Source organism: Carassius gibelio, chromosome B1 (genome assembly GCF_023724105.1).
Source record: "Carassius gibelio isolate Cgi1373 ecotype wild population from Czech Republic chromosome B1, carGib1.2-hapl.c, whole genome shotgun sequence".
Lineage (NCBI taxonomy): Eukaryota > Metazoa > Chordata > Actinopteri > Cypriniformes > Cyprinidae > Carassius > Carassius gibelio.
In genome coordinates this window covers 73,991-99,096 of record NC_068396.1, presented here as the reverse complement: position 1 = coordinate 99,096, position 25,106 = coordinate 73,991, and the positions used below count along the sequence as shown (strand labels likewise).

The 25,106-nt window shown below is 41.2% G+C and overlaps 23 non-coding genes across 23 annotated transcripts; all 23 read left to right on the top strand.

The window, feature by feature from the left end:
- The first annotated feature begins 879 nt into the window (after window positions 1-879).
- Window positions 880-952, top strand: trnar-ucg (transfer RNA arginine (anticodon UCG)). The gene has a single exon. It is a non-coding gene; the product is annotated as a tRNA-Arg (tRNA).
- Window positions 953-1,522: 570 nt separating this feature from the next.
- Window positions 1,523-1,595, top strand: trnar-ucg (transfer RNA arginine (anticodon UCG)). The gene has a single exon. It is a non-coding gene; the product is annotated as a tRNA-Arg (tRNA).
- Window positions 1,596-2,914: 1,319 nt separating this feature from the next.
- Window positions 2,915-2,987, top strand: trnap-ugg (transfer RNA proline (anticodon UGG)). The gene has a single exon. It is a non-coding gene; the product is annotated as a tRNA-Pro (tRNA).
- A 571-nt stretch (window positions 2,988-3,558) lies between these two features.
- trnar-ucg (transfer RNA arginine (anticodon UCG)) lies at window positions 3,559-3,631 on the top strand. The gene has a single exon. It is a non-coding gene; the product is annotated as a tRNA-Arg (tRNA).
- A 161-nt stretch (window positions 3,632-3,792) lies between these two features.
- trnar-ucg (transfer RNA arginine (anticodon UCG)) lies at window positions 3,793-3,865 on the top strand. The gene has a single exon. It is a non-coding gene; the product is annotated as a tRNA-Arg (tRNA).
- Window positions 3,866-3,965: 100 nt separating this feature from the next.
- On the top strand, window positions 3,966-4,038 carry trnar-ccg (transfer RNA arginine (anticodon CCG)). Its single transcript has one exon. It is a non-coding gene; the product is annotated as a tRNA-Arg (tRNA).
- A 387-nt stretch (window positions 4,039-4,425) lies between these two features.
- trnar-ucg (transfer RNA arginine (anticodon UCG)) lies at window positions 4,426-4,498 on the top strand. Its single transcript has one exon. It is a non-coding gene; the product is annotated as a tRNA-Arg (tRNA).
- A 1,338-nt stretch (window positions 4,499-5,836) lies between these two features.
- On the top strand, window positions 5,837-5,909 carry trnar-ucg (transfer RNA arginine (anticodon UCG)). The gene has a single exon. It is a non-coding gene; the product is annotated as a tRNA-Arg (tRNA).
- Window positions 5,910-6,286: 377 nt separating this feature from the next.
- On the top strand, window positions 6,287-6,359 carry trnar-ucu (transfer RNA arginine (anticodon UCU)). Its single transcript has one exon. It is a non-coding gene; the product is annotated as a tRNA-Arg (tRNA).
- Window positions 6,360-7,586: 1,227 nt separating this feature from the next.
- On the top strand, window positions 7,587-7,659 carry trnar-ucg (transfer RNA arginine (anticodon UCG)). The gene has a single exon. It is a non-coding gene; the product is annotated as a tRNA-Arg (tRNA).
- Window positions 7,660-7,820: 161 nt separating this feature from the next.
- On the top strand, window positions 7,821-7,893 carry trnar-ucg (transfer RNA arginine (anticodon UCG)). Its single transcript has one exon. It is a non-coding gene; the product is annotated as a tRNA-Arg (tRNA).
- Window positions 7,894-12,580: 4,687 nt separating this feature from the next.
- Window positions 12,581-12,653, top strand: trnar-ccg (transfer RNA arginine (anticodon CCG)). The gene has a single exon. It is a non-coding gene; the product is annotated as a tRNA-Arg (tRNA).
- A 1,487-nt stretch (window positions 12,654-14,140) lies between these two features.
- trnar-ccg (transfer RNA arginine (anticodon CCG)) lies at window positions 14,141-14,213 on the top strand. Its single transcript has one exon. It is a non-coding gene; the product is annotated as a tRNA-Arg (tRNA).
- Window positions 14,214-14,549: 336 nt separating this feature from the next.
- Window positions 14,550-14,622, top strand: trnar-ucg (transfer RNA arginine (anticodon UCG)). The gene has a single exon. It is a non-coding gene; the product is annotated as a tRNA-Arg (tRNA).
- A 1,588-nt stretch (window positions 14,623-16,210) lies between these two features.
- trnar-ucg (transfer RNA arginine (anticodon UCG)) lies at window positions 16,211-16,283 on the top strand. Its single transcript has one exon. It is a non-coding gene; the product is annotated as a tRNA-Arg (tRNA).
- Window positions 16,284-16,438: 155 nt separating this feature from the next.
- trnar-ucu (transfer RNA arginine (anticodon UCU)) lies at window positions 16,439-16,511 on the top strand. The gene has a single exon. It is a non-coding gene; the product is annotated as a tRNA-Arg (tRNA).
- Window positions 16,512-17,563: 1,052 nt separating this feature from the next.
- On the top strand, window positions 17,564-17,636 carry trnar-ucg (transfer RNA arginine (anticodon UCG)). The gene has a single exon. It is a non-coding gene; the product is annotated as a tRNA-Arg (tRNA).
- Window positions 17,637-18,993: 1,357 nt separating this feature from the next.
- Window positions 18,994-19,066, top strand: trnar-ucg (transfer RNA arginine (anticodon UCG)). The gene has a single exon. It is a non-coding gene; the product is annotated as a tRNA-Arg (tRNA).
- A 1,359-nt stretch (window positions 19,067-20,425) lies between these two features.
- On the top strand, window positions 20,426-20,498 carry trnar-ucg (transfer RNA arginine (anticodon UCG)). The gene has a single exon. It is a non-coding gene; the product is annotated as a tRNA-Arg (tRNA).
- Window positions 20,499-20,653: 155 nt separating this feature from the next.
- trnar-ucu (transfer RNA arginine (anticodon UCU)) lies at window positions 20,654-20,726 on the top strand. The gene has a single exon. It is a non-coding gene; the product is annotated as a tRNA-Arg (tRNA).
- Window positions 20,727-21,778: 1,052 nt separating this feature from the next.
- trnar-ccg (transfer RNA arginine (anticodon CCG)) lies at window positions 21,779-21,851 on the top strand. Its single transcript has one exon. It is a non-coding gene; the product is annotated as a tRNA-Arg (tRNA).
- Window positions 21,852-22,187: 336 nt separating this feature from the next.
- Window positions 22,188-22,260, top strand: trnar-ucg (transfer RNA arginine (anticodon UCG)). Its single transcript has one exon. It is a non-coding gene; the product is annotated as a tRNA-Arg (tRNA).
- A 1,357-nt stretch (window positions 22,261-23,617) lies between these two features.
- trnar-ucg (transfer RNA arginine (anticodon UCG)) lies at window positions 23,618-23,690 on the top strand. The gene has a single exon. It is a non-coding gene; the product is annotated as a tRNA-Arg (tRNA).
- The last annotated feature ends 1,416 nt before the right edge of the window (window positions 23,691-25,106 follow it).

Here is a 25,106-nt window from a genome sequence, read left to right as displayed (position 1 = left end):
GATTTAAGTTGGCTGCGCAACAGGTACCAGGATGATAAGTGCAAGGAGACACAATAGCTGTGACAAAGGAACATGAGAGTTAGCATAGAACTGCCAACGGAACATGAGAACTAGCAATTTCATGAAAACTCTTTCAGTTTAGTTTGTTTCTGACTGTCTGTCAATGCCTCTGGGTTCACCAGTGAACAAGGCCCAGTGTCCTAATGCATCGGTATTCAGAGCTGAGGATTGTGGGTTCATCTTTCAAGGTTGGTGTTTATGTTGGCAGTGCAAGGAAGAAATTCTAGGACGATAACGTCAATATGACACTATAGCCACAAGATTAATCATAAAATTGGCAAATTTCTGAAAACTCACTCAGTTCAGCTTGGATAAGACGGTCTGTAAATGCCTCTGTGTGGGCTTGTTGGAAAATACCCAGTGGCCAAACGGATAAAGCATCAACCTTCAGAGCTGAAGATTGTGGGTTCAAGTCATGAGAATTATCATAGAACAGGCAATTTTCTGAAATCTCACTCAGATCAGCTTCGGATAAGACTTTCTGTAATGCCTCTGGGTTCACTAACAGATGTGGCCCATTGGCCTAATGGATAAGGCATCAGCCTCAGGAGCTGGGAATTGTGGGTTCAAGTCCCACTTGGGTCGTCTTTCAGGGCTTTCATTTAAGTGGGCTATGCAAGAAATTTCAGGATGATAACTTCAATATGACACTATAGCCCCAAGAATTAGCATAGAACTGGCAATTTCATGATATTGCTTTCAGTTTAGTTTGTTTCTGACTGTCTGTCAATGACTCTGGGTTCGAATCCCAATGTCATGATATCGCTTTTAGTTTGTTTATGACTATGTGTCAATGCCTCTGGATTCACCAGTGAACGAGGCCCAGTGGCCTAATGGATAAGGCATCAGCCTTCGGAGCTGAGGATTGTGGGTTCGACTCCCACCTGGGTCATCTTTCAAGCGTTGCATTTAAGCTGGCAGTGCAAGAAAGAAATTCAAGGACGATAACTTCACTGTAGACACAAGAATTAGAATAGAACTGGCAATTTCATGATATTGCTTTTAGTTTGTTTATGACTGTGTGTCAATGCCTCTTGATTCATAAGTGAACGAGGTCCAGTGGCCTAATGGATAAGGCCTAATCCTCCGTAGCTGGGAATTGTGGGTTCAAGTCCCACCTGGGTCATCTTTGAGGGCTTTCATTTAAGTGGGCTATGCAAGACATTTCGGGATGATAACTTCAATATGACACTATAGCCCCAAGAATTAGCATAGAACGGGAAATTTTATTATATTGCTTTCAGTTTAGTTTGTTTCTGACTGTCTGTCAATGACTCTGGGTTCGAATCCCACCTGGGTCATCTTTCAAGAGTTGCATTTAAGCTGGCAGTGCAAGACAGAAATTCAAGGACGATATCTTCATTGTAGACATAAGAATTAGCATAGAACTGGCAATGTCATGATATCGCTTTTAGTTTGTTTATGACTGTGTGTCAATGCCTCTGGGTTCACCAGTGAACGAGGCCCAGTGGCCTAATGGATAAGGCATCAGCCTTCGGAGCTGAGGATTGTGGGTTCGAGTCCCACCTGGGTCATCTTTCAAGCATTGCATTTAAGCTGGCAGTGCAAGAAAGAAATTCAAGGACGATAGCTTCACTGTAGACACAAGAATTAGAATAGAACTGGCAATTTCATGATATTGCTTTTAGTTTGTTTATGACTGTCTGTCAATGCCTCTTGATTTACCAGTGAACCAGGCCCAGTGGTCTAATGGAGAAGGCATCAGCCTTCGGAGCTGAGGATTGTGGGTTTGAGTCCCACTTGGGTCATCATTCAAGAGTTGCATTTCCGCTGGCATTGCAAGAAAGAAATTCAATGGTGAACTTTTACTATAGACACAAGAATTAGCATAGAACTGGCATTTTTTGAAATAACTTTCAATTTAGCTTGCATCAGAATGTTAATGAATACCTCAGGCTTAATCAGAGAAAAGGTCCAGTTGTCTAATAAATAAGGCATCAACCTTCGGAGCTGGGGGTTGTGAATTAAATTACCACCTGAGTCGTCAATGAGAGGTTAGATTTAAGTTGGCTGCGCAACAGGTACCAGGATGATAAGTGCAAGGAGACACAATAGCTGTGACAAAGGAACATGAGAGTTAGCATAGAACTGCCAACGGAACATGAGAACTAGCAATTTCATGAAAACTCTTTCAGTTTAGTTCGTTTCTGACTGTCTGTCAATGCCTCTGGGTTCACCAGTGAACAAGGCCCAGTGTCCTAATGCATCGGTCTTCAGAGCTGAGGATTGTGGGTTCATCTTTCAAGGTTGGTGTTTATGTTGGCAGTTCAAGGAAGAAATTCTAGGACGATAACGTCAATATGACACTATAGCCACAAGATTAATCATAAAATTGGCAAATTTCTGAAAACTCACTCAGTTCAGCTTGGATAAGACGGTCTGTAAATGCCTCTGTATGGGCTTGTTGGAAAATACCCAGTGGCCAAACGGATAAAGCATCAACCTTCAGAGCTGAAGATTGTGGGTTCAAGTCATGAGAATTATCATAGAACAGGCAATTTTCTGAAATCTCACTCAGACTTTCTGTAATGCCTCTGGGTTCAGTAACAGATGTGGCCCATTGGCCTAATGGATAAGGCATCAGCCTCAGGAGCTGGGAATTGTGGGTTCAAGTCCCACCTGGGTCGTCTTTCAGGGCTTTCATTTAAGTGGGCTATGCAAGAAATTTCAGGATGATAACTTCAATATGACACTATAGCCCCACGGATTGCTTTCAGTTTAGTTTGTTTCTGACTGTCTGTCAATGACTCTGGGTTCGAATCCCAATGTCATGATATCGCTTTTAGTTTGTTTATGACTATGTGTCAATGCCTCTGGATTCACCAGTGAACGAGGCCCAGTGGCCTAATGGATAAGGCGTCAGCCTTGGGAGCTGAGGATTGTGGGTTCGACTCCCACCTGGGTCATCTTTCAAGCGTTGCATTTAAGCTGGCAGTGCAAGAAAGAAATTCAAGGACGATAACTTCACTATAGACACAAGTATTAGAATAGAACTGGCAATTTCATGATATTGCTTTTAGTTTGTTTATGACTGTGTGTCAATGCCTCTTGATTCATAAGTGAACGAGGCCCAGTGGCCTAATGGATAAGGCATAAGCCTCCGGAGCTGGGAATTGTGGGTTCAAGTCCCACCTGGGTCATCTTTGAGGGCTTTCATTTAAGTGGGCTATGCAAGACATTTCGGGATGATAACTTCAATATGACACTATAGCCCCAAGAATTAGCATAGAACGGGGAAATTTTATTATATTGCTTTCAGTTTAGTTTGTTTCTGACTGTCTGTCAATGACTCTGGGTTCGAATCCCACCTGGGTCATCTTTCAAGAGTTGCATTTAAGCTGGCAGTGCAAGACAGAAATTCAAGGACGATATCTTCATTGTAGACATAAGAATTAGCATAGAACTGGCAATGTCATGATATCGCTTTTAGTTTGTTTATGACTGTGTGTCAATGCCTCTGGGTTCACCAGTGAACGAGGCCCAGTGGCCTAATGGATAAGGCATCAGCCTTCGGAGCTGAGGATTGTGGGTTCGAGTCCCACCTGGGTCATCTTTCAAGCATTGCATTTAAGCTGGCAGTGCAAGAAAGAAATTCAAGGACGATAGCTTCACTGTAGACACAAGAATTAGAATAGAACTGGCAATTTCATGATATTGCTTTTAGTTTGTTTATGACTGTCTGTCAATGCCTCTTGATTTACCAGTGAACCAGGCCCAGTGGCCTAATGGAGAAGGCATCAGCCTTCGGAGCTGAGGATTGTGGGTTCGAGTCCCACCTGGGTCATCTTTCAAGCATTGCATTTAATAGAACTGGCAATTTCATGATATTGCTTTTAGTTTGTTTATGACTGTGTGTCAATGCCTCTTGATTCGTCAGTGAACGAGGCCCAGTGGCCTAATGGATAAGGCATCAGCCTCCGGAGCTGGGAATTGTGGGTTCAAGTCCCACCTGGGTCATATTTGAGGGCTTTCATTTAACTGGGCTATGCAAGAAATTTCAGGATAATAACTTCAATATGACACTATAGCTATATGTATATGAACGAGGCCCAGTGGCCTAATGGATAAGGCATCAGCCTCAGGAGCTGGAATTTGTGGGTTCAAGTCCCACCTGGGTCTGCTTTCATTTAAGTGGGCTATGCAAGAAATTTCAGGATGATAACTTCAATATGACACTATAGCCCCAAGAATTAGCATAGAACTGGCAATTTCATGATATTGCTTTCAGTTTAGTTTGTTTCTGACTGTCTGTCAATGACTCTCGGTTCGAATCCCAATGTCATGATATCGCTTTTAGTTTGTTTATGACTGTGTGTCAATGCCTCTGGGTTCACCAGTGAACGAGGCCCAGTGGCCTAATGGATAAGGCATCAGCCTTCGGAGCTGAGGATTGTGGGTTCGAGTCCCACCTGGGTCATCTTTCAAGCGTTGCATTTAAGCTGGCAGTGCAAGAAAGAAATTCAAGGACGATAACTTCACTGTAGACACAAGAATTAGAATAGAACTGGCAATTTCATGATATTGCTTTTAGTTTGTTTATGACTGTGTGTCAATGCCTCTTGATTCATCAGTGAACGAGGCCCAGTGGCCTAATGGATAAGGCATCAGCCTCCGGAGGTGGGAATTGTGGGTTCAAGTTGCATTTCAGCTGGCATTGCAAGAAAGAAATTCAATGGTGAACTTCTACTATAGACACAAGAATTAGCATAGAACTTGCATTTTTTGAAATAACTTTCAATTTAGCTTGCATCAGAATGTTAATGAATACCTCAGGCTTAATCAGAGAAAAGGTCCAGTTGTCTAATAAATAAGGCATCAACCTTCGGAGCTGGGGGTTGTGAATTAAATTACCACCTGAGTCATCAATGAGAGGTTAGATTTAAGTTGGCTGCGCAACAGGTACCAGGATGATAAGTGCAAGGAGACACAATAGCTGTGACAAAGGAACATGAGAGTTAGCATAGAACTGCCAACGGAACATGAAAACTAGCAATTTCATGAAAACTCTTTCAGTTTAGTTTGTTTCTGACTGTCTGTCAATGCCTCTGGGTTCACCAGTGAACAAGGCCCAGTGGCCTAATGCATCGGTCTTCAGAGCTGAGGATTGTGGGTTCATCTTTCAAGGTTGGTGTTTATGTTGGCATTGCAAGGAAGAAATTCTAGGACGATAACGTCAATATGACACTATAGCCACAAGATTAATCATAAAATTGGCAAATTTCTGAAAACTCACTCAGTTCAGCTTGGATAAGACGGTCTGTAAATGCCTCTGTGTGGGCTTGTTGGAAAATACCCAGTGGCCAAACGGATAAAGCATCAACCTTCAGAGCTGAAGATTGTGGGTTCAAGTCATGAGAATTATCATAGAACAGGCAATTTTCTGAAATCTCACTCAGATCAGCTTCGGATAAGACTTTCTGTAATGCCTCTGGGTTCACTAACAGATGTGGCCCATTGGCCTAATGGATAAGGCATCAGCCTCAGGAGCTGGGAATTGTGGCTTCAAGTCCCACCTGGGTCGTCTTTCAGGGCTTTCATTTAAGTGGGCTATGCAAGAAATTTCAGGATGATAACTTCAATATGACACTATAGCCCCAAGAATTAGCATAGAACTGGCAATTTCATGATATTGCTTTCAGTTTAGTTTGTTTCTGACTGTCTGTCAATGACTCTGGGTTCGAATCCCAATGTCATGATATCGCTTTTATTTTGTTTATGACTGTGTGTCAATGCCTCTGGGTTCACCAGTGAACGAGGCCCAGTGGCCTAATGGATAAGGCATCAGCCTTCGGAGCTGAGGATTGTGGGTTCGAGTCCCACCTGGGTCATCTTTCAAGAGTTGCATTTAAGCTGGCAGTGCAAGACACAAATTCAAGGACGATATCTTCATTGTAGGCATAGAACTGGCAATGTCATGATATCGCTTTTAGTTTGTTTATGACTGTGTGTCAATGCCTCTGGGTTCACCAGTGAACGAGGCCCAGTGGCCTAATGGATAAGTCATCAGCCTTCGGAGCTGAGGATTGTGGGTTCAAGTCCCACCTGGTTCATCTTTCAAGCATTGCATTTAAGCTGGCAGTGCAAGAAAGAAATTCAAGGACTATAACTTCACTGTAGACATTAGAATAGAACTGGCAATTTCATGATATTGCTTTTAGTTTGTTTATGACTGTCTGTCAATGCCCCTTGAATCACCAGTGATCCATGCCCAGTGGCTTAATGGATAAGGCATCAGCCTTCTGAGCTGAGGATTGTGGGTTCGAGTCCCACTTGGGTCATCATTCAAGAGTTGCGTTTCAGCTGGCATTGCAAGAAAGAAATTCAATGGTGAACTTTTACTATAGACACAAGAATTAGCATAGATCTGGCATTTTTTTAAATAACTTTCAATTTAGCTTGCATCAGAATGTTAATGAATACCTTAGGCTTAATCAGATAAAAGGTCCAGTTGACTAATAAATAAGGCATCAACCTTCGGAGCTGGGGGTTGTGAATTAAATTACCACCTGAGTCGTCAATGAGAGGTTAGATTTAAGTTGGCTGCGCAACAGGTACCAGGATGATAAGTGCTAGGAGACACAATAGCTGTGACAAAGGAACATGAGAGTTAGCATAGAACTGCCAATGGAACATGAGAACTAGCAATTTCATGAAAACTCTTTCAGTTTAGTTTGTTTCTGACTGTCTGTCAATGCCTCTGGGTTCACCAGTGAACAAGGCCCAGTGGCCTAATGCATGGGTCTTCAGAGCTGAGGATTGTGGGCTCATCTTTCAAGGTTGGTGTTTATGTTGGCAATGCAAGGAAGAAATTCTAGGACTATAACGTCAATATGACACTATAGCCACAAGATTAATCATAAAATTGGCAAATTTCTGAAAACTCAGTTCATCATGGATAAGACGGTCTGTAAATGCCTCTGTGTGGACTTGTTGGAAAATACCCAGTGGCTAAACGGATAAGGCATCAACCTTCTGAGCTGAAGATTGTGGGTTCAAGTCATGAGAATTATCATAGAACAGGCAATTTTCTGAAATCTCACTCAGATCAGCTTCGGATAAGACTTTCTGTAATGCCTCTGGGTTCACTAACAGATGTGGCCCATTGGCCTAATGGATAAGGCATCAGCCTCAGGAGCTGGGAATTGTGGGTTCAAGTGCCACCTGGGTCGTCTTTGAGGGCTTTCATTTAAGTGGGCTATGCAAGAAATTTCAGGATGATAACTTCAATATGACACTATAGCCCCAAGAATTAGCATAGAACTGGCAATTTCATGATATTGCTTTCAGTTTAGTTTGTTTCTGACTGTCTGTCAATGACTCTGGGTTCGAATCCCACCTGGGTCATCTTTCAAGAGTTGCATTTAAGCTGGCAGTGCAAGACAGAAATTCATGGACGTTAACTTCACTGTAGACACAAGAATTAGCATAGAACTGGTGATGTCATGATATTGCTTTTAGTTTGTTTATGACTGTGTGTCAATGCCTCTGGGTTCACCAGTGTACGAGGCCCAGTGGCCTAATGGATAAGGCATCAGCCTTCGGAGCTGAGGATTGTGGGTTCGAGTCCCACCTGGGTCATCTTTCAAGCATTGCATTTAAGCTGGCAGTGCAAGAAAGAAATTCAAGGACGGTAACTTCACTGTAGACACAAGAATTAGAATAGAACTGGCAATTTCATGATATTGCTTTTAGTTTGTTTATGACTGTCTGTCAATGCCTCTTGATTTACCAGTGAACCAGGCCCAGTGGCCTAATGGAGAAGGCATCAGCCTTCGGAGCTGAGGATTGTGGGTTCGAGTCCCACTTGGGTCATCATTCAAGAGTTGCATTTCAGCTGGCATTGTAAGAAGGAAATTCAATGGTGAACTTTTACTATAGACACAAGAATTAGCATAGAACTGGCATTTTTTGAAATAACTTTCAATTTAGCTTGCATCAGAATGTTAATGAATACCTCAGGCTTAATCAGAGAAAAGGTCCAGTTGTCTAATAAATAAGGCATCAACCTTCGGAGCTGGGGGTTGTGAATTAAATTACCACCTGAGTCGTCAATGAGAGGTTAAATTTAAGTTGGCTGCGCAACAGGTACCAGGATGATAAGTGCAAGGAGACACAATAGCTGTGACAAAGGAACGTGAGAGTTAGCATAGAACTGCCAACGGAACATGAGAACTAGCAATTTCATGAAAACTCTTTCATTTTGGTTTGTTTCTGACTGTCTGTCAATGCCTCTGGGTTCACCAGTGAACAAGGCCCAGTGGCCTAATGCATCGGTCTTCAGAGCTGAGGATTGTGGGTTCATCTTTCAAGGTTGGTGTTTATGTTGGCAGTGCAAGGAAGAAATTCTAGGACGATAACGTCAATATGACACTATAGCCACAAGATTAATCATAAAATTGGCAAATTTCTGAAAACTCACTCAGTTCAGCTTGGATAAGACGGTCTGTAAATGCCTCTGTGTGGGCTTGTTGGAAAATACCCAGTGACCAAACGGATAAAGCATCAACCTTCAGAGCTGAAGATTGTGGGTTCAAGTCATGAGAATTATCATAGAACAGGGAATTTTCTGAAATCTAACTCAGATCAGCTTCGGATAAGACTTTCTGTAATGCCTCTGGGTTCACTAATAGATGTGGCCCATTGGCCTAATGGTTAAGGCATCAGCCTCAGGAGCTGGGAATTGTGGGTTCAAGTCCCACCTCGGTCATCTTTCAGGGCTTTCATTTAAGTGGGCTATGCAAGAAATTTCAGGATGATAACTTCAATATGACACTGTAGACACAAGAATTAGAATAGAACTGGCAATTTCATGATATTGCTTTCAGTTTAGTTTGTTTCTGACTGTCTGTCAATGACTCCTGGTTCGAATCCCAATGTTATGATATCGCTTTTAGTTTCTTTATGACTGTTCACCAGTGAACGAGGCCCAGTGGCCTAATGGATAAGGCATCAGCCTTCAAGCTGGGGAACAATAGTCCGTCAAAGACGGGGAAGAAGGGAAGAAAAGAGGGAAGGAAGAAAAAGAGAAGGGGAAGAAGAGAAAGAAAAAATGAAGAAAAGAAAGGGTCAAATTTGACGTTCAAAGACGGATCTTCCTTAGCATGCGCGCAGTGATACATCTTCCGGTTTCTTCTTGCGGTAAATTCGCGCATTTATATTACACTGTTTTCTATTGCAGGTGCTCCCCTCGACCCGGGTTCGAATCCAGCTAAAGACAACTTTTTGTTTTATTGTTAATTGCTTTAAATAAATGAAGTTTCAAGGTTAATTAAATGTATATATGTGCTTGTTTGATATTTTTTTCATTACATTTTAATACACCAATGGAAATGTGTTTTGTTATTATTAGTTATTTAGTAGTTGTTGTATTATTTTTTATTCTGATTAAGCATGTTATTGTGTGTAGTTGTATTCATATTTATTTTAAGCATGTTATTAGTTTTGATTTTATTGATATTAAATCAGATTTTTTTTTAAGGTTACATTCATTCAAGACACCTTTAAATCTGTCATTTTTAATTAAAACAGGATGCAAAAATAGTCATTATTATGCTTAAAAATGTCTGTGACAAATGACAAAGTGCAAATTATCTTTTTATAGGAATACGTTCTATTGTTGCAGTGTACTGATGAAATGTTTACTAAAGTACAAATAAAAAAGCAATCATTCTCTTTTTTTTTTTTTACAATTATGCCAACATAACAGTAATGAATATTAAACAAATTAAATTTATATAAGTTTTCAAAAAAAAAAAAATTAAAAGGAAAATAAATGTAGAAATCAAAACACATTTCTCAATTTGCTTTTTTTATTTATTTTACAATTATGCTAACAGAACAGTAATGAATATTAAATGAAGTTTTCAAACAATAAATTAAAAAGGTAAAAGTAAAAGTTAAATAGGATTAAAAAATCAAGTTAAATAAAATAATGTTAGACACAAATATTAACAATAGTGAACTATATTTAAACAACTATATACACACAACAATAAATAAAAATATACAGTGTATACATTATTTGGGAGAAGGTTCTCCGCATTTACTCTAACCACTTTTCTTTTGTAATGTTCTCAGTCTGTGGACAGTATATACACCTTGCCCCTGTACTGGCTATGTCCCGTTGCACTGGTTTTGAATTGTCCACACTTCCTGCAAGTGTTTGCCTTGTAGGGTCTCTTGGGCATGGTTTGTGGAGCTGGTTGAGAATTGGTGCTCTGCACAATAGGCTGTAACAGTGGCATCCTATGGACCGCTGACAGTCTCTGAACCATTTGCAGACCCTGGAACACTGGCACACCCTGAAACATCGACAAAAATATGGTTTTCTGGTATAAAAAAAAAATTGAACAAGTTTAATAATTCGTACAGAATGGAACGTGAAAAGTGTCTTCATAGAATACTTTATGGATTATGCCATTACTTACAGAGACAGTACTGCTTGGTATAGAGGCACAAGACACTGCTGCGCTGGGTTGGTCTTCAACCTGAGAAGGTCTCCTGACCACACTAAGATTTGGCTTTGCTGCAGCAATGTGAGAGCCAGTAAATCTTGGTTTGGTAAATCAAAAATGTGAGAAGACAGAATGTGTTATAATAGCAAGAATTACGAAGAATTAATTAATATTACTATTTTAAGTAAATGCAGGTTTTTAAAAACATTTCTTTCTGAATAGAAGTGTCATCCATATTTATTAGCAGTATTGACTCCTGAAATTACTACAAAGTATTTGCATGATGGAATAATTGTTAATATGTGTACAGTTAATAATAGCCAGCGTCTATGTGGTATGTTACCTGAGATTGAGAAAGAAAGATAATGTAGCTTTAACACATGAGAAGTATTGAGAGAGATGCCATGAGGGACATGAGTCTAGTCTCAAGAGAGAAAGCAGACAGGTTACATTCTACATTTATCCTTGACCATGTGACTTAAACCAAATCTGAGATATTCAAACTGACCATTCAGCAGACAACAGGTGCCCCCACTGTACAAGAGGGGTGACAATTAGTAGGTCTCAGCCAGCATCTCATAGCATTCTTGCTTTTTCTTTTTTTCTTCATCTTACGTTCTGAACTTTCTTGAATTTTAATTGAGCACATTCTTAAGTGGTATTATTAAAAAAGTTAAATAGTAATTCTTACCATTGAAAATTGTGTTGCAACTCTTGCTTCCACAGGTGCAGTAGGCTGGGGCTGGGGCAGGGGCAGGGGCATGGGATGAGGCTGGGGGTCAGGCTGACTCTGCTCCATGGCCTTCTTTGCTGTTTCAGCAGCATGAGGTTCTTCCACCACCCTTTGTGCTGGTCCAGTAGAGGCTTAAGACGACAAAAAAAAAAAAAAAAAAAAAAAAAAAAAACCCTTAATACATAATTCAGAAAGAAACCTTTTCAGTAAATATACTAATGATACTAATAAAAAACATGCATTTCAGCACACCTCCAAGCAAGGTTGTTTGGCCACGAGACAGCATCTGACATTTCTCTATCTGTAAGCATTATAACAAATATAATGCACAATACAAGTGAGTCCCTTAAGAGAGCATAAAATACTTCATTAAATTCATATATTTATTCATTCATTCATTCATTCATTTCTAGGACACAAGTCACATTTATTTTATATATAATGTTACAACTGGTATCTCTATTTAGAGGAGAAAGATACAAGACAGGAACATTTCTTAAAATACCTGCAACATTACATAAATGTCTATAAACAATTATTACACACTCTGGTTTGCACTGTTGAAAGCCATAACATAACACAACCATCACATTATATCGTTCAAATGAATGGGACCAGGTAAATGTTTGTTTTGAAGCCTGATGTGTTGTTCTCTTATGCAAATACACTAAACCAAGATACTAAAAATGTTCGATTACGATTATTTTTTATTTTTATACATCTATAATGCAAAGGTAACAAACACTCACCCATTGATAAATCTCGTACCACTTTTTATGTCGAACTACGCGACAATGACCCTTGTCATAGGTCACAAACTTGAGTAATTAACCTTTTTTACCTCTGACACGCCCCCTGAGGAAGATGTCATTCTTTCGTACACCTTCGGCACGGTTCGGCAACTTGATTGACACCTGACTAGAAGCGCTGACCCCTCAACCTTGCGGTGAGACGCGGAAACGTGCCGTCGAAATCCCCCTGCTCTCTGATTGGTCAAATGTCACGAATGTCAAGATAATGTTATAAATTGCGCTTTTTGATTGGCTGGAAATGTTAAGGCGCTTCGACGCGATTGGTCCAAATGTCATAGCGCTTCGATGCGATTGGCTGCGCAGTTCGACATTGCTCAACATTTCTGAAATTATGTCGGACTATCCTTCGTCAGCTAGCCTTCGGAGCTGAGGATTGTGGGTTCGAGTCCCACCTGGGTCATCTTTCAAGCATTGCATTTAATAGAACTGGCAATTTCATGATATTGCTTTTAGTTTGTTTATGACTGTGTGTCAATGCCTCTTGATTCGTCAGTGAACGAGGCCCAGTGGCCTAATGGATAAGGCATCAGCCTCCGGAGCTGGGAATTGTGGGTTCAAGTCCCACCTGGGTCATATTTGAGGGCTTTCATTTAACTGGGCTATGCAAGAAATTTCAGGATAATAACTTCAATATGACACTATAGCTATATGTATATGAACGAGGCCCAGTGGCCTAATGGATAAGGCATCAGCCTCAGGAGCTGGAATTTGTGGGTTGAAGTCCCACCTGGGTCTGCTTTCATTTAAGTGGGTTATGCAAGAAATTTCAGGATGATAACTTCAATATGACACTATAGCCCCAAGAATTAGCATAGAACTGGCAATTTCATGATATTGCTTTCAGTTTAGTTTGTTTCTGACTGTCTGTCAATGACTCTCGGTTCAAATCCCAATGTCATGATATCGCTTTTAGTTTGTTTATGACTGTGTGTCAATGCCTCTGGGTTCACCAGTGAACGAGGCCCAGTGGCCTAATGGATAAGGCATCAGCCTCCGGAGGTGGGAATTGTGGGTTCAAGTTGCATTTCAGCTGGCATTGCAAGAAAGAAATTCAATGGTGAACTTCTACTATAGACACAAGAATTAGCATAGAACTTGCATTTTTTGAAATAACTTTCAATTTAGCTTGCATCAGAATGTTAATGAATACCTCAGGCTTAATCAGAGAAAAGGTCCAGTTGTCTAATAAATAAGGCATCAACCTTCGGAGCTGGGGGTTGTGAATTAAATTACCACCTGAGTCGTCAATGAGAGGTTAGATTTAAGTTGGCTGCGCAACAGGTACCAGGATGATAAGTGCAAGGAGACACAATAGCTGTGACAAAGGAACATGAGAGTTAGCATAGAACTGCCAACGGAACATGAGAACTAGCAATTTCATGAAAACTGTTTCAGTTTAGTTTGTTTCTGACTGTCTGTCAATGCCTCTGGGTTCACCAGTGAACAAGGCCCAGTGGCCTAATGCATCGGTCTTCAGAGCTGAGGATTGTGGGCTCATCTTTCAAGGTTGTTGCTTATGTTGGCAATGCAAGGAAGAAATTCTAGGACGATAACATCAATATGACACTATAGCCACAAGATTAATCATAAAATTGGCAAATTTCTGAAAACTCAGTTCATCATGGATAAGACGGTCTGTAAATGCCTCTGTGTGGACTTGTTGGAAAATACCCAGTGGCCAAACGGATAAGGCATCAACCTTCTGAGCTGAAGATTGTGGGTTCAAGTCATGAGAATTATCATAGAACAGGCAATTTTCTGAAATCTCACTCAGATCAGCTTCGGATGAGACTTTCTGTAATGCCTCTGGGTTCAGTAACAGATGTGGCCCTTTGGCCTAATGGATAAGGCATCAGCCTCAGGAGCTGGGGATTGTGGGTTCGAGTCCCACCTGGGTCATCATTCAAGCGTTGCATTTAAGCTGGCAGTGCAAGAAAGAAATTCAAGGAAGATAACTTCACTGTAAACACAAGAATTAGAATAGAACTGGCAATTTCATGATATTGATTTTAGTTTGTTTATGACTGTGTGTCATTGCCACTTGATTTACCAGTGAACGAGGCCCAGTGGCCTAATGGATAAGGCATCAGCCTCCGAAGCTGGGAATTGTGGGTTCAAGTCCCACCTGGGTCATCTTTGAGGGCTTTCATTTCAGTGGGCTATGCAAGAAATTTCAGGATGATAACTTCAATATGACACTATAGCCCCAAGAATTAGCATAGAACTGGCAATTTTATGATATTGCTTTCAGTTTAGTTTGTTTCTGACTGTCTGTCAATGACTCTGGGTTCGAATCCCACCTGGGTCATCTTTCAAGAGTTGCATTTAAGCTGGCAGTGCAAGACAGAAATTCAAGGACGATATCTTCATTGTAGACATAAGAATTAGCATAGAACTGGCAATGTCATGATATCGCTTTTAGTTTGTTTATCACTGTGTGTCAATGCCTCTGGGTTCACTATTGAAAGAGGCCCAGTGGCCTAATGGATAAGGCATCAGCCTTCGGAGCTGAGGATTGTGGGTTCGAGTCCCACCTGGGTCATCTTTCAAGCATTGCATTTAAGCTGGCAGTGCAAAAAAAGAAATTCAAGGACTATAACTTCACTGTAGACATTAGAATAGAACTGGCAATTTCATGATATTGCTTTTAGTTTGTTTATGACTGTCTGTCAATGCCTCTTGATTTACCAGTGAACCAGGCCCAGTGGCCTAATGGAGAAGGCATCAGCCTTCGGAGCTGAGGATTGTGGATTCGAGTCCCACTTGGGTCATCATTCAAGAGTTGCATTTCAGCTGGCATTGTAAGAAGGAAATTCAATGGTGAACTTTTACTATAGACACAAGAATTAGCATAAAACTGGCATTTTTTGAAATAACTTTCAATTTAGCTTGCATCAGAATGTTAATGAATACCTCAGGCTTAATCAGAGAAAAGGTCCAGTTGTCTAATAAATAAGGCATCAACCTTCGGAGCTGGGGGTTGTGAATTAAATTACCACCTGAGTCGTCAATGAGAGGTTAGATTTAAGTTGGCTGCGCAACAGGTACCAGGATGATAAGTGCAAGGAGACACAATAGCTGTGACAAAGGAACATGAGAGTTAGCATAGAACTGCCAACGGAACATGAGAACTAGCAATTTCATGAAAACTCTTTCAGTTTAGTTTGTTTCTGACTGTCTGTCAATGCCTCTGGGTTCACCAGTGAACAAGGCCCAGTGGCCTAATGCATCGGTCTTCAGAGCTGAGGATTGTGGGTTCATCTTTCAAGGTTGGTGTTTATGTTGGCATTGCAAGGAAGAAATTCTAGGACGATAACGTCAATATGACACTATAGCCACAAGATTAATCATAAAATTGGCAAATTTCTGAAAACTCAGTTCATCATGGATAAGACGGTCTGTAAATGCCTCTGTGTGGACTTGTTGGAAAATACCCAGTGGCTAAACGGATAAGGCATCAACCTTCTGAGCTGAAGATTGTGGGTTCAAGTCATGAGAATTATCATAGAACAGGCAATTTTCTGAAATCTCACTCAGATCAGCTTCGGATAAGACTTTCTGTAATGCCTCTGGGTTCACTAACAGATGTGGCCCATTGGCCTAATGGATAAGGCATCAGCCTCAGGAGCTGGGAATTGTGGGTTCAAGTCCCACCTGGGTCGACTTTGAGGGCTTTCATTTAAGTGGGCTATGCAAGAAATTTCAGGATGATAACTTCAATATGACACTATAGCCCCAAGAATTAGCATAGAACAGGCAATTTCATGAAATTGCTTTCAGTTTAGTTTGTTTCTGACTGTCTGTCAATGACTCTGGGTTCGAATCCCAATGTCATGATATCGCTTTTAGTTTGTTTATGACTGTGTGTCAATGCCTCTGGGTTCACCAGTGAACGAGGCCCAGTGACCTAATGGATAAGGCATCAGCCTTCGGAGATGAGGTTTGTGGGTTCGAGTCCCACCTGGGTCATCTTTCAAGCGTTGCATTTAAGCTGGCAGTGCAAGAAAGAAATTCAAGGAAGATAACTTCACTGTAGACACAAGAATTAGAATAGAACTGGCAATTTCATGATATTGCTTTTAGTTTGTTTATGACTGTGTGTCATTGCCACTTGATTCACCAGTGAACGAGGCCCAGTGGCCTAATGGATAAGGCATCAGCCTTCGGAGCTGAGGATTGTGGGTTCGACTCCCACCTGGGTCATCTTTCAAGCATTGCATTTAAGCTGGCAGTGTAAGAAAGAAATTCAAGGACTATAACTTCACTGTAGACATTAGAATAGAACTGGCAATTTCATGATATTGCTTTTAGTTTGTTTATGACTGTCTGTCAATGCCTCTTGATTCACTAGCGATCCATGCCCAGTGGCTTAATGGATAAGGCATCAGCCTTCTGAGCTGAGGATTGTGGGTTCAAGTCCCACTTGGGTCATCATTCAAGAGTTGCATTTCAGCTGGCATTGCAAGAAAGAAATTCAATGGTGAACTTTTACTATAGACACAAGAATTAGCATAGAACTGGCATTTTTTGAAATAACTTTCAATTTAGCTTGCATCAGAATGTTAATGAATACCTCAGGCTTAATCAGAGAAAAGGTCCAGTTGTCTAATAAATAAGGCATCAACCTTCGGAGCTGGGGGTTGTGAATTAAATTACCACCTGAGTCGTCAATGAGAGGTTAGATTTAAGTTGGCTGCGCAACAGGTACCAGGATGATAAGTGCAAGGAGACACAATAGCTGTGACAAAGGAACATGAGAGTTAGCATAGAACTGCCAACGGAACATGAGAACTAGCAATTTCATGAAAACTGTTTCAGTTTAGTTTGTTTCTGACTGTCTGTCAATGCCTCTGGGTTCACCAGTGAACAAGGCCCAATGGCCTAATGCATCGGTCTTCAGAGCTGAGGATTGTGGGCTCATCTTTCAAGGTTGTTGCTTATGTTGGCAATGCAAGGAAGAAATTCTAGGACGATAACGTCAATATGACACTATAGCCACAAGATTAATCATAAAATTGGCAAATTTCTGAAAACTCAGTTCATCATGGATAAGACGGTCTGTAAATGCCTCTGTGTGGACTTGTTGGAAAATACCCAGTGGCCAAACGGATAAGGCATCAACCTTCTGAGCTGAAGATTGTGGGTTCAAGTCATGAGAATTATCATAGAACAGGCAATTTTCTGAAATCTCACTCAGATCAGCTTCGGATGAGACTTTCTGTAATGCCTCTGGGTTCAGTAACAGATGTGGCCCTTTGGCCTAATGGATAAGGCATCAGCCTCAGGAGCTGGGAATTGTGGGTTCGAGTCCCACCTGGGTCTTCATTCAAGCGTTGCATTTAAGCTGGCAGTGCAAGAAAGAAATTCAAGGAAGATAACTTCACTGTAAACACAAGAATTAGAATAGAACTGGCAATTTCATGATATCGCTTTTAGTTTGTTTATCACTGTGTGTCAATGCCTCTGGGTTCACTAGTGAAAGAGGCCCAGTGGCCTAATGGATAAGGCATCAGCCTTCGGAGCTGAGGATTGTGGGTTCGAGTCCCACCTGGGTCATCTTTCAAGCATTGCATTTAAGCTGGCAGTGCAAAAAAATAAATTCAAGGACTATAACTTCACTGTAGACATTAGAATAGGACTGGCAATTTCATGATATTGCTTTTAGTTTGTTTATGACTGTCTGTCAATGCCTCTTGATTTACCAGTGAACCAGGCCCAGTGGCCTAATGGAGAAGGCATCAGCCTTCGGAGCTGAGGATTGTGGATTCGAGTCCCACTTGGGTCATCATTCAAGAGTTGCATTTCAGCTGGCATTGTAAGAAGGAAATTCAATGGTGAACTTTTACTATAGACACAAGTATTAGCATAAAACTGGCATTTTTTGAAATAACTTTCAATTTAGCTTGCATCAGAATGTTAATGAATACCTCAGGCTTAATCAGAGAAAAGGTCCAGTTGTCTAATAAATAAGGCATCAACCTTCGAGCTGGGGGTTGTGAATTAAATTACCACCTGAGTCGTCAATGAGAGGTTAGATTTAAGTTGGCTGCGCAACAGGTACCAGGATGATAAGTGCAAGGAGACACAATAGCTGTGACAAAGGAACATGAGAGTTAGCATAGAACTGCCAACGGAACATGAGAACTAGCAATTTCATGAAAACTCTTTCAGTTTAGTTTGTTTCTGACTGTCTGTCAATGCCTCTGGGTTCACCAGTGAACAAGGCCCAGTGGCCTAATGCATCGGTCTTCAGAGCTGAGGATTGTGGGTTCATCTTTCAAGGTTGGTGTTTATGTTGGCATTGCAAGGAAGAAATTCTAGGACGATAACGTCAATATGACACTATAGCCACAAGATTAATCATAAAATTGGCAAATTTCTGAAAACTCACTCAGTTCAGCTTGGATAAGACGGTCTGTAAATGCCTCTGTGTGGGCTTGTTGGAAAATACCCAGTGGCCAAACGGATAAAGCATCAACCTTCAGAGCTGAAGATTGTGGGTTCAAGTCATGAGAATTATCATAGAACAGGCAATTTTCTGAAATCTCACTCAGATCAGCTTCGGATAAGACTTTCTGTAATGCCTCTGGGTTCACTAACAGATGTGGCCCATTGGCCTAATGGATAAGGCATCAGCCTCAGGAGCTGGGAATTGTGGCTTCAAGTCCCACCTGGGTCGTCTTTCAGGGCTTTCATTTAAGTGGGCTATGCAAGAAATTTCAGGATGATAACTTCAATATGACACTATAGCCCCAAGAATTAGCATAGAACTGGCAATTTCATGATATTGCTTTCAGTTTAGTTTGTTTCTGACTGTCTGTCAATGACTCTGGGTTCGAATCCCAATGTCATGATATCGCTTTTATTTTGTTTATGACTGTGTGTCAATGCCTCTGGGTTCACCAGTGAACGAGGCCCAGTGGCCTAATGGATAAGGCATCAGCCTTCGGAGCTGAGGATTGTGGGTTCGAGTCCCACTTGGGTCATCATTCAAGAGTTGCATTTCAGCTGGCATTGCAAGAAAGAAATTCAATTGTGAACTTTTACTATAGACACAAGAATTAGCATAGATCTGGCATTTTTTAAAATAACTTTCAATTTAGCTTGCATCAGAATGTTAATGAATACCTCAGGCTTAATCAGATAAAAGGTCCAGTTGACTAATAAATAAGGCATCAACCTTCGGAGCTGGGGGTTGTGAATTAAATTACCACCTGAGTCGTCAATGAGAGGTTAGATTTAAGTTGGCTGCGCAACAGGTACCAGGATGATAAGTGCTAGGAGACACAATAGCTGTGACAAAGGAACATGAGAGTTAGCATAGAACTGCCAATGGAACATGAGAACTAGCAATTTCATGAAAACTCTTTCAGTTTAGTTTGTTTCTGACTGTCTGTCAATGCCTCTGGGTTCACCAGTGAACAAGGCCCAGTGGCCTAATGCATGGGTCTTCAGAGCTGAGGATTGTGGGCTCATCTTTCAAGGTTGGTGTTTATGTTGGCAATGCAAGGAAGAAATTCTAGGACTATAACGTCAATATGACACTATAGCCACAAGATTAATCATAAAATTGGCAAATTTCTGAAAACTCAGTTCATCATGGATAAGACGGTCTGTAAATGCCTCTGTGTGGACTTGTTGGAAAATACCCAGTGGCTAAACGGATAAGGCATCAACCTTCTGAGCTGAAGATTGTGGGTTCAAGTCATGAGAATTATCATAGAACAGGCAATTTTCTGAAATCTCACTCAGATCAGCTTCGGATAAGACTTTCTGTAATGCCTCTGGGTTCACTAACAGATGTGGCCCATTGGCCTAATGGATAAGGCATCAGCCTCAGGAGCTGGGAATTGTGGGTTCAAGTCCCACCTGGGTCGACTTTGAGGGCTTTCATTTAAGTGGGCTATGCAAGAAATTTCAGGATGATAACTTCAATATGACACTATAGCCCCAAGAATTAGCATAGAACAGGCAATTTCATGAAATTGCTTTCAGTTTAGTTTGTTTCTGACTGTCTGTCAATGACTCTGGGTTCGAATCCCAATGTCATGATATCGCTTTTAGTTTGTTTATGACTGTGTGTCAATGCCTCTGGGTTCACCAGTGAACGAGGCCCAGTGACCTAATGGATAAGGCATCAGCCTTCGGAGATGAGGTTTGTGGGTTCGAGTCCCACCTGGGTCATCTTTCAAGCGTTGCATTTAAGCTGGCAGTGCAAGAAAGAAATTCAAGGAAGATAACTTCACTGTAGACACAAGAATTAGAATAGAACTGGCAATTTCATGATATTGCTTTTAGTTTGTTTATGACTGTGTGTCATTGCCACTTGATTCACCAGTGAACGAGGCCCAGTGGCCTAATGGATAAGGCATCAGCCTTCGGAGCTGAGGATTGTGGGTTCGACTCCCACCTGGGTCATCTTTCAAGCATTGCATTTAAGCTGGCAGTGTAAGAAAGAAATTCAAGGACTATAACTTCACTGTAGACATTAGAATAGAACTGGCAATTTCATGATATTGCTTTTAGTTTGTTTATGACTGTCTGTCAATGCCTCTTGATTCACTAGCGATCCATGCCCAGTGGCTTAATGGATAAGGCATCAGCCTTCTGAGCTGAGGATTGTGGGTTCAAGTCCCACTTGGGTCATCATTCAAGAGTTGCATTTCAGCTGGCATTGCAAGAAAGAAATTCAATGGTGAACTTTTACTATAGACACAAGAATTAGCATAGAACTGGCATTTTTTGAAATAACTTTCAATTTAGCTTGCATCAGAATGTTAATGAATACCTCAGGCTTAATCAGAGAAAAGGTCCAGTTGTCTAATAAATAAGGCATCAACCTTCGGAGCTGGGGGTTGTGAATTAAATTACCACCTGAGTCGTCAATGAGAGGTTAGATTTAAGTTGGCTGCGCAACAGGTACCAGGATGATAAGTGCAAGGAGACACAATAGCTGTGACAAAGGAACATGAGAGTTAGCATAGAACTGCCAACGGAACATGAGAACTAGCAATTTCATGAAAACTGTTTCAGTTTAGTTTGTTTCTGACTGTCTGTCAATGCCTCTGGGTTCACCAGTGAACAAGGCCCAATGGCCTAATGCATCGGTCTTCAGAGCTGAGGATTGTGGGCTCATCTTTCAAGGTTGTTGCTTATGTTGGCAATGCAAGGAAGAAATTCTAGGACGATAACGTCAATATGACACTATAGCCACAAGATTAATCATAAAATTGGCAAATTTCTGAAAACTCAGTTCATCATGGATAAGACGGTCTGTAAATGCCTCTGTGTGGACTTGTTGGAAAATACCCAGTGGCCAAACGGATAAGGCATCAACCTTCTGAGCTGAAGATTGTGGGTTCAAGTCATGAGAATTATCATAGAACAGGCAATTTTCTGAAATCTCACTCAGATCAGCTTCGGATGAGACTTTCTGTAATGCCTCTGGGTTCAGTAACAGATGTGGCCCTTTGGCCTAATGGATAAGGCATCAGCCTCAGGAGCTGGGAATTGTGGGTTCGAGTCCCACCTGGGTCTTCATTCAAGCGTTGCATTTAAGCTGGCAGTGCAAGAAAGAAATTCAAGGAAGATAACTTCACTGTAAACACAAGAATTAGAATAGAACTGGCAATTTCATGATATTGATTTTAGTTTGTTTATGACTGTGTGTCATTGCCACTTGATTCACCAGTGAACGAGGCCCAGTGGCCTAATGGATAAGGCATCAGCCTCCGAAGCTGGGAATTGTGGGTTCAAGTCCCACCCGGGTCATCTTTGAGGGCTTTCATTTCAGTGGGCTATGCAAGAAATTTCAGGATGATAACTTCAATATGACACTATAGCCCCAAGAATTAGCATAGAACTGGCAATTTTATGATATTGCTTTCAGTTTAGTTTGTTTCTGACTGTCTGTCAATGACTCTGGGTTCGAATCCCACCTGGGTCATCTTTCAAGAGTTGCATTTAAGCTGGCAGTGCAAGACAGAAATTCAAGGACGATATCTTCATTGTAGACATAAGAATTAGCATAGAACTGGCAATGTCATGATATCGCTTTTAGTTTGTTTATCACTGTGTGTCAATGCCTCTGGGTTCACTAGTGAAAGAGGCCCAGTGGCCTAATGGATAAGGCATCAGCCTTCGGAGCTGAGGATTGTGGGTTCGAGTCCCACCTGGGTCATCTTTCAAGCATTGCATTTAAGCTGGCAGTGCAAAAAAATAAATTCAAGGACTATAACTTCACTGTAGACATTAGAATAGGACTGGCAATTTCATGATATTGCTTTTAGTTTGTTTATGACTGTCTGTCAATGCCTCTTGATTTACCAGTGAACCAGGCCCAGTGGCCTAATGGAGAAGGCATCAGCCTTCGGAGCTGAGGATTGTGGATTCGAGTCCCACTTGGGTCATCATTCAAGAGTTGCATTTCAGCTGGCATTGTAAGAAGGAAATTCAATGGTGAACTTTTACTATAGACACAAGTATTAGCATAAAACTGGCATTTTTTGAAATAACTTTCAATTTAGCTTGCATCAGAATGTTAATGAATACCTCAGGCTTAATCAGAGAAAAGGTCCAGTTGTCTAATAAATAAGGCATCAACCTTCGAGCTGGGGGTTGTGAATTAAATTACCACCTGAGTCGTCAATGAGAGGTTAGATTTAAGTTGGCTGCGCAACAGGTACCAGGATGATAAGTGCAAGGAGACACAATAGCTGTGACAAAGGAACATGAGAGTTAGCATAGAACTGCCAACGGAACATGAGAACTAGCAATTTCATGAAAACTCTTTCAGTTTAGTTTGTTTCTGACTGTCTGTCAATGCCTCTGGGTTCACCAGTGAACAAGGCCCAGTGGCCTAATGCATCGGTCTTCAGAGCTGAGGATTGTGGGTTCATCTTTCAAGGTTGGTGTTTATGTTGGCATTGCAAGGAAGAAATTCTAGGACGATAACGTCAATATGACACTATAGCCACAAGATTAATCATAAAATTGGCAAATTTCTGAAAACTCACTCAGTTCAGCTTGGATAAGACGGTCTGTAAATGCCTCTGTGTGGGCTTGTTGGAAAATACCCAGTGGCCAAACGGATAAAGCATCAACCTTCAGAGCTGAAGATTGTGGGTTCAAGTCATGAGAATTATCATAGAACAGGCAATTTTCTGAAATCTCACTCAGATCAGCTTCGGATAAGACTTTCTGTAATGCCTCTGGGTTCACTAACAGATGTGGCCCATTGGCCTAATGGATAAGGCATCAGCCTCAGGAGCTGGGAATTGTGGCTTCAAGTCCCACCTGGGTCGTCTTTCAGGGCTTTCATTTAAGTGGGCTATGCAAGAAATTTCAGGATGATAACTTCAATATGACACTATAGCCCCAAGAATTAGCATAGAACTGGCAATTTCATGATATTGCTTTCAGTTTAGTTTGTTTCTGACTGTCTGTCAATGACTCTGGGTTCGAATCCCAATGTCATGATATCGCTTTTATTTTGTTTATGACTGTGTGTCAATGCCTCTGGGTTCACCAGTGAACGAGGCCCAGTGGCCTAATGGATAAGGCATCAGCCTTCGGAGCTGAGGATTGTGGGTTCGAGTCCCACTTGGGTCATCATTCAAGAGTTGCATTTCAGCTGGCATTGCAAGAAAGAAATTCAATTGTGAACTTTTACTATAGACACAAGAATTAGCATAGATCTGGCATTTTTTAAAATAACTTTCAATTTAGCTTGCATCAGAATGTTAATGAATACCTCAGGCTTAATCAGATAAAAGGTCCAGTTGACTAATAAATAAGGCATCAACCTTCGGAGCTGGGGGTTGTGAATTAAATTACCACCTGAGTCGTCAATGAGAGGTTAGATTTAAGTTGGCTGCGCAACAGGTACCAGGATGATAAGTGCTAGGAGACACAATAGCTGTGACAAAGGAACATGAGAGTTAGCATAGAACTGCCAATGGAACATGAGAACTAGCAATTTCATGAAAACTCTTTCAGTTTAGTTTGTTTCTGACTGTCTGTCAATGCCTCTGGGTTCACCAGTGAACAAGGCCCAGTGGCCTAATGCATGGGTCTTCAGAGCTGAGGATTGTGGGCTCATCTTTCAAGGTTGGTGTTTATGTTGGCAATGCAAGGAAGAAATTCTAGGACTATAACGTCAATATGACACTATAGCCACAAGATTAATCATAAAATTGGCAAATTTCTGAAAACTCAGTTCATCATGGATAAGACGGTCTGTAAATGCCTCTGTGTGGACTTGTTGGAAAATACCCAGTGGCTAAACGGATAAGGCATCAACCTTCTGAGCTGAAGATTGTGGGTTCAAGTCATGAGAATTATCATAGAACAGGCAATTTTCTGAAATCTCACTCAGATCAGCTTCGGATAAGACTTTCTGTAATGCCTCTGGGTTCACTAACAGATGTGGCCCATTGGCCTAATGGATAAGGCATCAGCCTCAGGAGCTGGGAATTGTGGGTTCAAGTCCCACCTGGGTCGACTTTGAGGGCTTTCATTTAAGTGGGCTATGCAAGAAATTTCAGGATGATAACTTCAATATGACACTATAGCCCCAAGAATTAGCATAGAACAGGCAATTTCATGAAATTGCTTTCAGTTTAGTTTGTTTCTGACTGTCTGTCAATGACTCTGGGTTCGAATCCCAATGTCATGATATCGCTTTTAGTTTGTTTATGACTGTGTGTCAATGCCTCTGGGTTCACCAGTGAACGAGGCCCAGTGACCTAATGGATAAGGCATCAGCCTTCGGAGATGAGGTTTGTGGGTTCGAGTCCCACCTGGGTCATCTTTCAAGCGTTGCATTTAAGCTGGCAGTGCAAGAAAGAAATTCAAGGAAGATAACTTCACTGTAGACACAAGAATTAGAATAGAACTGGCAATTTCATGATATTGCTTTTAGTTTGTTTATGACTGTGTGTCATTGCCACTTGATTCACCAGTGAACGAGGCCCAGTGGCCTAATGGATAAGGCATCAGCCTTCGGAGCTGAGGATTGTGGGTTCG